At 38.7% G+C, this 15048-nt stretch overlaps 1 long non-coding RNA gene across 1 annotated transcript in view; it reads right to left on the bottom strand.

Moving 5' to 3' along the window:
* Positions 1-3248: 3248 nt before the first annotated feature.
* The window catches only part of LOC136856602 (uncharacterized), a 346791-nt gene continuing 334991 nt past the window's right edge, over positions 3249-15048 (bottom strand). The window contains exons 4-5 of the long non-coding RNA XR_010858417.1: positions 4675-4764; positions 3249-3316 (exon numbers count right to left, since the gene is read on the bottom strand). This is a non-coding gene — a long non-coding RNA (uncharacterized lncRNA). The remainder of the gene's footprint in view (positions 3317-4674; positions 4765-15048) is intronic.

Raw genomic sequence — 15048 nt, 5'->3', positions numbered from 1 at the left:
CTTTCAATCTATTTCCCATCTATACCAGTGGAAGACAGCCATGGCTAATAATACATGTAACCCTAGTCCATTGTGTAATACCAGGTTTAACTTATATGCAAAAATGACAATAAAACCTTTTCATGCCCAAAATATGAGGGGGTATTTACATGCAAAATGAGAAATTAAAATAATTTAACCTCTGTCCTCTGCTTTTAAGCAAACTCAGTATCATTCCTAACCTTTAAAACATTCTAATAAGGAAATGAGAATATTTTAAACAACAAATATCTAACCTGAAAAGTTTTTTCATACAAAGACTTTACAGTACTTTATAAAATTAGCCACATTCAGTTTTCAAAAGCCTCAGAAGACCAGTGTAGAGAGGTATTTGATTTGCATTTACGGACAATTAGCTATGAGAAAATAGCAGAGCTGAGAAGACGTAATCTTGTAACTGATTTTTATGAAAAATTAGTTTTAATTTGATCCTTTCCTCTAGGCTTGGCTGCTTTGGACCTGTATCAAGGATGAAAGCAGCTAATCCCATGACTCCACAAGAAACAGAAAGCCATAATCAGAGGGAAGAAACCACCTCAAAATAGTAAATTTTAAGACATTTGTAAAATGGTCAATCTAATGTTCTTAGAAATGACTAAGCAATTACTGATCATGTGAGAGGTAGCAGTGTGTACAATCCCAGAAAGCCTGCATATCAAAGAATGATTTAATGAAGTAGACAGGAGGACCCTGGTAAAAATGACAAAGTATCTACCACGTCAGAAACTTGAACTGAAGCAGTGACTAACTGTTGCACTGTTACAACTAACCTGGAAAACACCAGTGAGTCACATCCTTACAGTAAAGGACTGAAGAGTTGTTTAGCAGTGCAAAGTCCTCTAACATTAAATCCGAGTTGATAAGAGTAAAGTAGTATATGGAGGTCTGGTCTTGTGGATAAACATCTTCTTGTATTGCCTTGTCATCAACCAAATCACATGCTCTCGAAAAAACTTGCTAGAGTCAGTAAAAGATATTTTGACACTTCCTTACAGAATAACTTGCAGAAAGGTACAGCTTGGATCTACCTTGCCTGAAGCTTTTGAATTTGAAAGTAAAAATGAAAAGTACTTAGAAATGATGGATTGAAGAGTACCTGCTACTTGTATCACAGACTAAGAAATTTTAATCATAAATGGAGTGACTTGATGGGGAGTGCGTGGAGTTTGTAGACCCATTTAAACCAATTAAGCCTGTCTTTACAGTAATATCCAGGTGAGAAGTCTGGTCCAATGGGAGGCTTAACAAGACTTCAAAATCTGCTAAGATGCTTAGTCTTCTGAAGAAACTCGTCTTCGAAATGACAGCCTAAGCTGTGCTGAAAAGCCCATTTGCAGTCCATGAAGCTTAAATGAAATGAAATGTAAAAATTAAGGCCAAAGGCTAAGCACTGGAAACTATGAGCTCATTCAGTGCTGAAAATAATGTTGAAACGATTGTCAGGAGATGGTGGAAAGTAAGACAGAATAAAGAAAATATGAATGAAAGGGGTTACAGCTAGGGACCAAAGGAACCTGCAAAGAACCTTCAGAAAGGCGTACAGTGCACCATGTCAGGTGCACTGACAGAACTTCCTCCCTATGGGGATGATGCTCTGAAGACCTGATAAAGAGCAGACCTAAATCATTAAACAGCCAAAATTAACAGCTCCACTGCTTGGTAGGAGTTGGAGAGTCTTGCTACTAACATAGGAACCCCTCTTATGGTACTACTGTGACTGGGAATGTATCTTGGCTGATGGTTTTAGCCACTGTACAAACTTGATATCAAAGATGGCAATCTGATTCTTGTCCTGCAATGAATGGACCAGGGTGTCTATAATTTCATGTCCATTCAGGAGTGCACTGTCCTTAAAGTCCATCCCAAATAGCCTACTATGATTTATCTCAGTTGATCTTCAGATCTGTGTTAGCTTAGCTGGCAACAATGTCATTACAAGCAACTGACCAAATTACACCCAAGTTGCCTAAGGTAACAAAAAAAGTGCAATCGGTAAGCTGGATATCATATCTACATAGCAAAATAAATGTATAAATATCTAATATTAATGGGTAAGATTTCTCTGCAATAAGTCACACTGGCATGAGTGCCGTGTTAAGTACCAGACCCATGAGAATGAACGTTGGAACTTAACATGTGACGGTAAATATCTCGGTAACAGTAAATTTGCGGCAAGTTTAAGTATGATTTTCTTAGCAAGTATTTCAGCAATTTATAAGGAACAATTTAGCCTTTTCTTTCGCTACGAAGTCCTGTCATAGGCTTACATTTTCTCATCTGTGGAGATTCATAGAAAACGGAAGATTTTTTTACAAGGTAAACTTTACCAAACAATAGCCAATACGCTTTATAGCTTATACAGAGGTTTTACGAATTTTTTAATCGTTTATTTTCATGCTAATGTCAAGTTTCGAATTTCAGTATTCAATAAGAATTGTATTTTAATGTGTAGGCGCAGTTATTTATATATAATTAGCTAAATCGCCATCTTATAAAGAATAGGGTCCACCTTGCAGTGACCTGGTAAAGAGTCTCCCCTTGAGAGAATTTTAAGTGCTTTCCTGTCCCCTTATTTTACAGAGGGTTTAAAGCAACATTTATTTCTATCATAATAAACATAATCAATGGCTTCACATATTTAAGAAGCTGATTCGCAATAAATCGAAAAGAAAAATAACAGAAATTACACTACATTCATGAATGACGTTGAGATTACACTTAGCTCTAAAATGATGCATGTGGCGTCTTAGGCAAATGAATGGTTAAAACAAACGAAATCACAAGCATGTTTGGCCTCTTAGAACAAAGAGAATGGATGCCAATCCTTTTTTATGTAAAGCAAAATGAAATTATGGTCACGTATCATCTGATACCGGTAGAGGGTGCTGATATGATCCTGAATATACACCAAATTTGTCATACGAACCTCAAGAAATCTATACCTAGACCACAGACTGAGTTATAGTCTTATTTCGATCAATTAGAATTTTAAGACAAACATCTTAGGACACTTCACTTAATGAAATAATTGGAAATTGGCTTCGAAAGAAACCCCATTTTTTTGTTTATACAAATTAAAAACTGAATTATACTTTTATTTTGATCAATTAGAATTTTAAGAAACACCATCTTAGGCCACTTCACTTAGTGAAATAATTGGAAATGAGCTTCGAAAGAAAGTATATTATTTTAATACAAATTCCAAAAATGCTCACCTTAATAGGAATGTGTCACATCAACAATTCTTCAAGCACAATCATCAGAGAGCGAAAAATACCTGAAAAAAAGAGAGAAAAATTGTAGCATAGCCTATAGATAACACATGTTATATTGGAAATCTGATAAGTAAAAGAAAAAAGTTACACATTGCATACACAGACCAAAGCTTAATAGAGAATCGATAGGTGAATTTAAGTAAACTATATCAATAAATAAAAGACCAGAATGACTTTCTATGTAGTCAAGTTTTGTATGAAATAAAATGGGAGTTGTGGTGTTATGTAACCTGAAAGATTACATGAATAACGGAACACTTATAAAGAGAATATATGTGAATCCGTAAACAGAGAGAGAGAGAGAGAGAGAGAGAGAGAGAGAGAGAGAGAGAGAGAGAGAGAGAGAGAGAGAGAGAGAGAGAGAGAGAGAGAATGTGCCCTAACCAATTTAAAAGAGAGAATCTGAATCCCTTAAACAATGAGAGCAGAAAAATCCATTAAACAAGAGAGAGAGAGAGTTATGAGCAACCAATTTAAAAACAGCATAAAAATCCATTTTATACGGCAAGAGGAGAATTATGAAATCCAAAACAGAAAATCCCCGAAAAAGGGGACCCTGGAATTTGAAGGAATGCGACAGAACTAAGGTAATAACATACAACAGGAAGCCAGGGCTGTAAGAAAAAAAAAATCCTGATTTTAACATTGACTAAGGCGATAAAAATGGCTATGCATGTAGGGACAAAGGTTCCATCGACAATTCATCAGAAATATGTAAAGTGAAATGACTGCCATTAGTTAAATTTATCCTAAAAAGGTCAGTTGCAAATAAAACATAAGTGTTTAAATGTGACGGCATGCAATCAACATTCAAAGGATTATGATTTAGCAGACAAAATGATAACGATGTACTTTTAAAAGTCTGATTCAAATTGCCTTTCTGTCTCGACCACTTATACGCTCTCCAATGACGTTTGACAAAAATTTAAAACGTAAAAATGCCCCGAAGTTTCTTCGGTACAATCGAGTTTTCTGTACAGCCGCCGAAAACAGAACTATCTTTCGGTGGTCTCGGTATAAGGCTGTACGATCCGCGGTCCATGAAACTTTAACCACGTGCCGGTGGTGGTCTATCCTATATAGTTTCCAGAAGGCACGATTATGGCTATCTTGAACCTTAGATTAAATAAAAACTATTGAGGCTAGCGGGTTGCAATCTGGTATGTTTGATGATCGGAGGGTGGATGATCAAATTTGGTACGTCTGATGATCTGTGGGCGGACAGGGTGGATGATCGGACATACCAGTAGTTTTCTTTTACAGAAAACTAAAATGTGTCGAATTTGAAAGACAAACAAAAGAGGAATTAATAAAATAGCTTCTCTTTGTAATTATAGCATCGAAATGGTAACCAACTTACCCACTCAGGATTGGACTTTCAGAATGACGTCTCTGAAATAGCACTGCATTCTCCTTAATACAACGTCTAGAAGACTACTACAGCAGGAATCTGCAAAGGAAAATAAAATCTGATACACTCTTAAGTTAAAAAAATCATTGCACCAAAAAATAATTACATACTCTTAGACACACTAGTTATAACTTACCCTCAACTTACTTTCAAAATGGAATTTTAGAAATAACATTGTAATAAACCTAAAATACACAAGTTGGAATATTGCTAACCATTGACCTTTGCAGTAAAATTTTGACAAGGGGTATAATTATTTAAAAAAACTAAAATACATTGACCTTTTGTATTGTAAAAACGTAAAATACACAAGTTGGAATATTGCTAACCACTGACCTTTGCAGGAAAATTCTGACATGGGACATAATTACTGTAAAAGCGTAAACTGGCGACATCTATTAGTAATTACCATAGCTTATCAAAAAATAAAAAATAAATAACTAGTAATTCGTTGTACGCAAATGCTATTGAATTTATCAAAAATGTGTTCATTAACTTGAACATTCACATACTAATTATAAACAGGAAAAAAATATCTACTAAAAGAACAGGTAGTTTTACTTATTGTGACGAACACTAACAATTCTCTACAGGCTCTTACAAATAAAATTCTGGCAATGCTTGAAAAACGGGGCAATGAAATGGTGTTACATTTTACCGGAACACGCCCGGAAACTCTCTGAAACCTTTTAAAAAGCGGAACCTTCCCAAAAATTCTATACCCTAGCTTTTAAGATTTGTTTTCCTCCATGGCTATACGCTTATCTTTGTTTATATATTTGAACGTGAACTACATAGGTATCGTGACAGTTAAGGGCAGGTTTCTTTCGGAGGTCCCACTCCACTGGAAGCTTTCTTTAGACGGTTCCACTTCAAAAAGCTTCTCTTACTCGTTAATTTCCTGATGTTCAAAGGATCGCATTGCGTATCAAACATTATTTTCCAAAACCTTCAGTATCATAAAACCGCGAAGGAATGGGCACTTATTCACTTTTCTCATTTAACAGATCTCTAATTTATCAGTGTTTAATTTCCTATTGCCTCAATTCAAATCATTAACAACTATTGGTTACTGGAATATAAATTTAGACCAAAGGCCAAGCGCTGGGACGTATGAGTTTGAGTTCATTCAGCGCTGAAAATAACGTTGAAACAATTGTTAGGGGAAGGTGGCAAGTAACAGTGAAGATAGAGAATATGAACGGAGGTATAGCAAAAGGAATGAAAGGGGTTGCAGCTAGGGAGCTGAAGAGACGCTGCTGAGAACTTTAGGTAAGGCCTACAGTGCACGCATGAGGTGCACTGACGGCGCTAACACACTACAGAGCCTGGTCTGGAAGGATGGGGCATTCTAAGTTAGGTTGGGATTCTGGTTAGAGGCTAGGTCAGGATGTATCCTTGGCAGGGATCCCTCTAGGTATTTTTTCAAGAAAGGATACCGAAGGGGTGGGAGTTTCCAGTGGTCAGGGAAGATATGACTGCCAACATTATTCTGAGATCTGCTGTACATGACAAGAGCCAGCTGTTGTGGTGAGGAGAGATATGGGTGAGGTGGGACTGGAGGAAGAAGATGCAAGGAATAGAGACAGATAGAGAAAGCTGACTCGAGCGGCCGACCCTGCTATACAGTGGGACTGATAAGGTCGAAAGAAGAAGAAGATAGAGCCATCTGATGGAGCCAACACGAACTAGCAGCAAATGGCGTTATTTTACCTGAACCAAGATTCACCGCGAATGCTAACCTTCAAATCTCCAGGCCCAAGTTTGTATTACAAGCTCACTCTTGATATCGGTAAGACTAAAGATGAAATTTCTTGATCTTCGAGTGGTATAATAGTGTTGATTTGACAATTAATATTGAGTACGCATTATGATTCTTCAAATGTTTTAGTGTTTATGTGTAAATGACCAATAAATGAACAGGTCCAGCAGAGCGCCTTCAGCGGAGAGGAACCTGACCAAGTCATGTGATATCAGGGAAGATGAAATTACGCTGTATCTCTGTAACTACCATTACCACATCTGACACTATCTTGTTTTCTTTCATTTGATTTTTACTGACAGCACGCACCAACCATTTTTGCAGCCGTTTCTTGTGTGTTTTGAACAGGCCTATATTTTACTACTTCAGCTATTCTGCCCTAAAATGAAAAATTGCAGTATCTGCAAAATTTTTGAAATTGAGATATGCCACCTATTAGGCTTCGTGAAACACTAATACACAAGTTACTGTAGTTTCACAATGATTCTTCAATGCTTTCCACGAATATTTAGGGGGTCCCACTCGCAGTATCTGCAAAATCATTAGTAAGGCAAGGGAGTATCTACCATTTTTCTCAGTTTTGTATTTTTGCAGATATTGCAGTCTTCCATTTTAGAGCAGAATTCACTCCTTTTATCCGTACCTAAAGAAACAGGTTTTATACGATGCCTCCTCCCACTATATTAAGTTTCCATTGTATCTGAGTTTTCCAACATAACACAATAGGCCTACCCATGCTGAAAAAAGTAGGTCTACTTCAATAATATTGAAACACAAATTTAACAAGTCATTTACAATAGTAAATGACCAACTGTGCTTCGTGAAGGATTATATGGTGCTTTGTACGCGGTGCACTGTTGGTAACTAAAGCCAAATTATTACGATTTTTAATTAAATCTCACAAGGAATTTTTGCTGCTCTTGCCATGGGGGAGGGGGTGGGGATAATCCCTGGGCAGGATATGAGTTTCGTAACACATGGGTACACTAGAAATGGTATCTACAGTTACACTCCTTAATATTTATACATGTTGTGCTTTGACCCATCAACTTGTTAAGACCGGCTCTCCTCGATATTTGAGGGACCTGTTACAGATTATACGACCAATAAATCAACTTGATACGAGACTAGTAACAGATGCTTTCAGGTTGGTAGAGTCGCGTTCTTCCTCAGTCTGTGGCTCCAGAGCCTTTAAATATACAGTTCCTCGATTATATAACAAGCTCCTCTTGAGCTGAGGCAGACTGAGGATTTGAAGTCTTTCAAAAAGAAACTTCAAAACTTTTTTGTTTAATCGATGCTATGATATGGAATATCAAACGGTGAATGTGGAATATGCAATGCAAGCAATTACATCTGATGAATAAACTGTTAACTTGATAATGGAGGTCCTGCGAGCGCTTTGGAAGTGGTTTGGGACCTGGATGAGCCATCAACAGCTAAACTACGGGAAAATAACAAATTTAAATACTTTCAATTCTTAACGATAGCATTCATTGTGAGCAAAGGTCAAGATACAAATCCAAAGCTTTGACTAATAATCCTCTATGCGATTTAATAAAACATACAGTCCGTAGGAAATAAAACTAACACTTAGAAATCTTATAAGTTAAGTATACCTTAGTTTTACCAGACCACTGAGCTGATTAACAGCTCTCCTAGGGCTGGCCCGAAGGATTAGACTTATTTTACGTGGCTAAGAACCAATTGGTTACTTAGCAACGGGACCTACAGCTTACTGTGGAATCCGAACCACATTATAGCGAGAAATGAATTTCTATCACCAGAAATAAATTCCTCTAACTCTTTATCAGCCGGCCGCGGGAATTGAACTCCGACCCATCGAGTGACAGTCTGAAGCTCAACCGGTTCGGCCAACAAAGGGAAATCTATAAAATGATCACAGTGCATGCTAACAGAGAACTGGATACAACAAAATATCCCCTGAACTGAAGAGCATACAAGAGGAAAGCAAATTTAAAAAGGAACTAAAGACTCTCCTATTCTGCAGGAGCTACGACACTGACGAGAAAACATTAAAAGACAATTATAAAAAATAAGAAGCACCTTATTTTGAAGAAGTACAAGGGCCCGCCAGAGAGGGAATCATCCCCGTGGAGGGCTGTACATAAAACCAAACAAAGTGAAACAAAGCGAAACAATGTGAAAGTAAATTGCATGTATAAATTATATACCTCATCGTAGCATTTAACCATGGCGATATATCAGACATGAAGGTTTTCATTATCCTTGCTTTGAACTTTTCCCAGGAAATGTTACACAGTCTTTGTTTACATCACAACCCATTCATCTTTTCCAAGAGAAACTACGAACATGTTAGGTTACGATTATTAAAGGTTTTAGTTCCGTGATACTGCAGTCCACATAATAAACTAAAAAAAAATATAAAAAAGTAAAAAATGCACAGAAGTTTCTTCGGGGCAATCGATTTTTCTGCACAGCCGCTACAGCGTACAATCAAGGCCACCGAAAATAGATTAATCTTTTGGTGGTCTCGGTATCATGTTGTATGAACCGCGGCCCATGAAACTTTATCCACTGCCCGGTGGTGGGATATCCTATATCGTTGCCAGAAGCACGATTCTGGCTAACTTTAATCTTAAATTAAATAAAAACCACTGAGGCTAGAGGGCTGCAATTTGGCATGTCTCATGTTTGGAGGGTGGATGATCAACATACCAATTCGCAGCCCTCTAGCCTCAGTCGTTTTTAAGATCTGAGGGCGGAGAGAAAAAGTGCGGACAGAATAAAGTGCGGACGGACAGACAAAGCCGGCACAATGGTTTGTGGAAGCCCAACTTGTGAAAGCCCGGTTTGCGAAAGTCTGATTTGTGGAAGCCCGGTTTGAAAGCTAGATCTGCGAAAGCCCTATTTGCGAAAGCCCGATTTATAAAAGCCCGGTTTGCGAAAGCCAAACAGAAGACTAGGGGGTATACAATTATCCAGCCCTTTCGCCAAAAGACATAAAAAAATGTAGATAATATCGGAGTCATAAAACTGCGCAGTAATCTACAGGGCACTTGTTGCCACTCCCACATTCAGCCGCTTTACTTAGCCCCCAGCGTATGCAAAATGAACCCCTTCTAGCTGAGTTACGTAAAATAAGGCACCTCAGGAGTCGAGCAATCGCTATTATTCACCAAAAGGTCAAATAAAAAGTAAAATACCAGTTCCGTCTACACCACCATACGCACCAAGGCCGAGTAAAACTTGGGACCGCAAAACTGAACGAGTCAGGAAAACGAAAAACGAGGGCTATTAAAGTCCTCATTACTTTTCTTGCAGTCAAACTCCTCATCAGCCAGAAGGACCATACCTTAACCCTTCGACAGGTTTAAGCGTCATAAAATGCTGGTTAGTTATTCCTTAAACATGTTTCTTTTTACAATATAACTATTTCTTTTCAGCTGACGCATAAAATCTTAAAAGCCAATGGCTCTGAGCTGGGTATTAATTATTCCGCGCCAAATCAGATCGATTCTTTTTCCAAACAGGACAAGCATCCTGTTTCTCTAAATACGCACATCTGCAATTATCACAGAACCAGGATACATGTCCTTAATACGGCAGTTGAACAAACGAGAAGGAACTGAAGGAACTCGCCTACGTATTCAAATAAGGTGCAAAGCAAGAAGAAAAGATCCTCGTATCTACTGTATTTAATTTAGGGGGTCCTTTCATTTTCTCCCCCGTGTTCTTCCAGGAAATGGAAACGTTTGGCGGCTCTCGAGTCATGGAACCAAATATACAACACAAAGAATTTCACGCGAGTTAACAACTAACTACAGACTGACAGTAACTGGATAGGACATGCTAATCGAACGCCATATCCTTAACGTATGGAGTAAAAAATAAAACTAAGTAAAATCAATTATAGGCAGAAAGCAATAGGATAGGATATGTCAAGGTTTTGAATGTCACATATCCTTGATATATGGAAAAAAAAACTAAGCGAGATAAGTTATAGACAGAAAGTAATAGGATAGGATATAATATTAAGTGGTTGAATGTCATGTATCCTTAATATTCAGAACAAAAATATGCAGATTTGGAATAAACGATCAAAAATTTATCGTCAAGTGAACGGAATAATGAGAGAGCAAATAATCGAGTCATGCTAACTTTGCAGCAGCTTTTAATAATGCCAGGTTCTGGCATTAGGTTCCATTATTTGTACCAGGTTCTAATGCCAGGTTCAGGCAATATTCAGTGCCAGGTTAAAATGCCAGGTTCTGGCATTATTCAAATAATACCAGGTTCTGGAATTATTCAAATAATGCCAGGTTCTGGAATTATTCAAATAATGTCAGGTTCTGGCATTATTCAAATAATGCCAGGTTCTGGCATTATTCAAATAATGCCAGGTTCTGGCATTACTCAAATAATACCAAGTTCTAATTTCAGGCTCTGGAATAATTCAAATAATGCCAGGTTCTGAAATTATTCAAATAATGCCAGGTTCTGGCATTACTCAAATAATACCAGGTTCTGGCCTTATTCAAATAATGCCAGGTTCTGGCATTATTCAAGGAGAAAAAATTAGCAATATTTGGACAACCCAGGAACACACGTGTGCCTTTCCTAAACCTTTTCAAACAAAACAATCACTTCTGCCTTTCCTAAGCCTAAGCCTTTAAAAAAACAATCACTTCTGCCTCTCCTAAGCCTTTTTAAACAAAATCACTTTTACCTCTCTTAAACCTTTTCAAACAAAACAATCACTTCTGTCTTTCCCATGCCTTTTCAAACAAAACAATCACTTTCCCAAGCCTTTTCAAACAAAACAATCACTTTCCCAAGCCTTTTCAAACAAAACGATCACTTTCCCAAGCCTTTTCAAACAAAACAATCACTTTCCGAAGCCTTTTCAAACAAAACAATCACTTTCCGAAGCCTTTTCAAACAAAACAATCACTTTCCGAAGTCTTTTCAAACAAAACAATCACTTTCCGAAGCCTTTTCAAACAAAACAATCACTTTCCGAAGCCCTTTCAAACAAAACAATCACTTCTGCCTAAACTTACCGTCTCATTTCACCGTCATAACTCATGTCTATTTCATTACGGCTCCCGGTAAACGTTTTAAAAAAAAATATTTTGTCCGCTATGACTTGAGAGACGAGTTATTACACGAATCTGTCAACTGTGATTGACAGACGCATGTCGGCAGTCTGATGGAAGATGACAGGTGATTGGGCGGCCTCACAAATAAAAGGTAATTTCGAGTCACCTGTGCAAGGACATGGCACGACGTTATTGGCTGAATTCCATATCAGGGGAGGGAAAGAAGGGCTGGAAGAAGAGGAGAAAATGAAGGGGAGGGGAGGAGGGAAGGGGATGGAAGGGAAAGGAAGGGGATGGGATGTGGTGGGATGAGAAGGGGAGGGGGAGGGAAAGGGACGGGGAGGAGGAGGAGGAGGAGGAAGGGGAAGGAAGGGGAAGGGACGGGAAGAGAGAAGGGGAGGGGGAAGAGAAAGGATAGGGGAGGAGACGGGGAAATGAATGGGAGAAGGGGAAGTGAATGGGAGGGGGAAGAGATGGGAAGGGGAGGGAAGAGATGGGAAGAGGGGGGAGATGGGAAAGGAGGGGAAGGGAGGAAGGGGGAGGGGGAATGGAAGGAAAGGAAGGGGGGGAAGGAAGGGAAGGGAGGGGAGGGGAGGGGAGGGGAGGGGAGGGGAGGGAAGGGGAAGGAAGAAAGGGACAAGAAGGGGAAGGGAGGGAAGAAATTGGAAGGAGAAGGGACGGGAAGAAATGAGAAGGGGAAGGGACTGGGAGATGGAAGGGGAGGCGCAGGATAAAAAGGGAAGGACGGGGAGGGGGAGGTGGGAGGGAGAGGGGGGCGGTAGTGGGAAGGGGTGATGAGAGGGAGTGAGACTGGAGGCAAGTTTATTAGCAATTTTTTTTACTGAATATTATAGAAAAGTGCGTATAATGTATAATGCATTACAGATGAGACCATTCGGGAAATTTACCGTCTTTTGTTCATGTTTTCACGTTCATGAACTGGCACCAAACACGTCGCCCGAAAATATACAAAAGAAAGCTTAACCATCCGCTATTAAGTCGAGAGGTTTCTCACAAGAAAAAAACTATAATAAAAGAAGACAGTCATCGTCACTGCGACAGAACTGTAATTCAAACAAATCTACAATTCAAAAGAGACGAGTCATCATCGTTCTGTGGTCTAGGCGCAGTTCACAGCCAGGTCCAAAGACCTTGGTTCACCAATTCTGTTCACTGTGACAGCCGCTCTGCAAGACCAGCACTCTTATTTTTCACGTCTACGTATCTATAACGACAATCAAAGCATCACAGTGCATATTCCATATAAAAACCCTGATACCATAACACTCCACAAACTAAAAATGTCTATAAGAGTATAACCTCTATCAACTGTCAAATATACTTGTCTTTATTCACCTCAATGCTGTATATACACCAATATACTTGTCTTTATTCACCTCAATGCTGTATAATTATACGCCAATAAGACGACAAACTCAGTCAGCACACACGGAAGCTAAGTCGACTTCACTGAATGTTAAATATCAAAAGATTTCTCAGTTGTCAACTCTCCAACTTGCAGCGTTTCATTTCCGACAGACACAATTTAAGACATTAACATTTGCATCCATGATTAATATTTGTTGCGCCTCTATTTCCATATCCACAGCTATATAACTCACTCGAAATCACCATATGTTCGGTGACAATTTTTTTCTTATTTCACTGGTTTCAATTTGCAATTTATATCACACACAGTTAGGAAAGCAATGAAATTAGCAGTACCCTGTCCAGCGTTAATCACTTCATTTATCATCGACTGGCCACCATTTCTTCCGTTCTATCACAATGGAAAATTACGTGAAAATCGAAGTGGTCACTTCACTTACTTTTAATCTTCCTCACACCCAATACTTCGAAGGCCAGGGAAAAACTGAAAACTAAATTAGTTTAAATTTCATTTAAAACCTTCGCCGTTGTCTGAAGTACTGTATAGGCGGGGTAAACAAAAAACACCCCTTTGACAGCTGAAACCATCAGCTGTTCAAATAGGCACAGGTTAGCTAAGGGAAATAGAATCCAGTGCCTCTTCACTGAGGAGGCTAAACATCCAGTTAATTCAGTGTCATTTCTCTAGAATCAACAGATAACAGAATATCTGATGAATCGCACTTATTGGCAATAACCGGTAAAATTTTATAAGTTGGCAATAAGACTCCAGCCAGCCATTTTTGCATGAAAAACCCATTTTAGGTTTTTCATGCAAAAATGGCTAGGAAATGATAGGGCACTAAAATAACCTAAAAATACCAACCTAACGTAACCTAGGGGTGTTTTACTGGTTACAATTTTGCCGTATTAGCTGTGGAGGGGGGTACTGTCTTACTTTTTAAGACGTAATTTGATTAATTTTTAATTTATCATTTGCGCATAGTATTTATGGGGTTCAAAACAACGAGACTGAAGAGCTCTTTTCAAAAATGTAGGTTACAATTTCATATCCTGCACTGGCAACGTATAAAATAATACCCATTTACCTAACCCCACTTTGGCTAACCTTGTAGTTTTGGACTCGACAGACATACTAATGCTCATCTAACAACACAATATGCTTCCTTCGTGGGCGTTCGAATAATGGAGATGAAAGTCCCACGACTCTTGTGAGATATCTTTTAATATTTCTCCAAGGTATCACCTACGATGATCGAAATATCAAGAGGCTATCTAGCTCTTCCGTTACAAATGTACATATTTAATCTTCAGGGCAGTTTGGCGCAATGACACAGGACATGAATAAACTGTGCCTAGGGCAGGAAAGCTTACAATTTCACAACTCAAAACGGATAAATATGTAAATTTACTGCGTGGAAACCCTTACCTTAAAAGGAATTACTTCCTTATATATGCAAAAACTCCTCATATTGCCATACTAAGCAATTGCACGTTCAATATTTCTTAGACTGTATCACCGACTGATCCGGGCAAGGCTAGTTCACGCCCATTCCGCCCACAAGCAGGTTCCTTGGACTACTTAAATCTCTCTACAGCTAGTGTCCTGTGACTGGCGTCACCAAGGGCTTCACTTACCCCCCCTACAGGAGTTCCGAAAGCGGTCCTGACGGGCGCACTAAGAAAGGCAAGTCCCAGACTCCTCCCAAGTCCCCCAAATCGGGAATGTAAATTGTAAACATGAGCCCCTGGTCAAAACTGCTCTGTCACGCTGTTGGCTTGACCCGGCCCCAGTTGCTCACTCGACGGTGGAGCGCAAATAGAAGGCTCTTAAGTCTTAACATTTTCTGAAACACTACCAAAAGGAAAATGTTACGTCGGGCATCGACAGAAAAATGCTCACGTGTCGAAGGGGTACCTGAACAAACTTGAGCTTATGACCAGAACTGATTTCTCAGTCCTACAAGATATTCAATAGTATTCAAACTATTTTAAAAATAATTCTTTAACACTAAAGACTCGAATTTATAAAAAAAAACATTCCTTAATTTTACTGACATGAAATCATAACCTCGACAATAAACAACA

This window comes from Macrobrachium rosenbergii, chromosome 36 (assembly GCF_040412425.1).
Source record: "Macrobrachium rosenbergii isolate ZJJX-2024 chromosome 36, ASM4041242v1, whole genome shotgun sequence".
NCBI classification, from domain to species: Eukaryota; Metazoa; Arthropoda; class Malacostraca; order Decapoda; family Palaemonidae; genus Macrobrachium; species Macrobrachium rosenbergii.
Note: the sequence above shows the minus strand (reverse complement) of the source record. Positions and strands in the feature narration are given on the sequence as shown.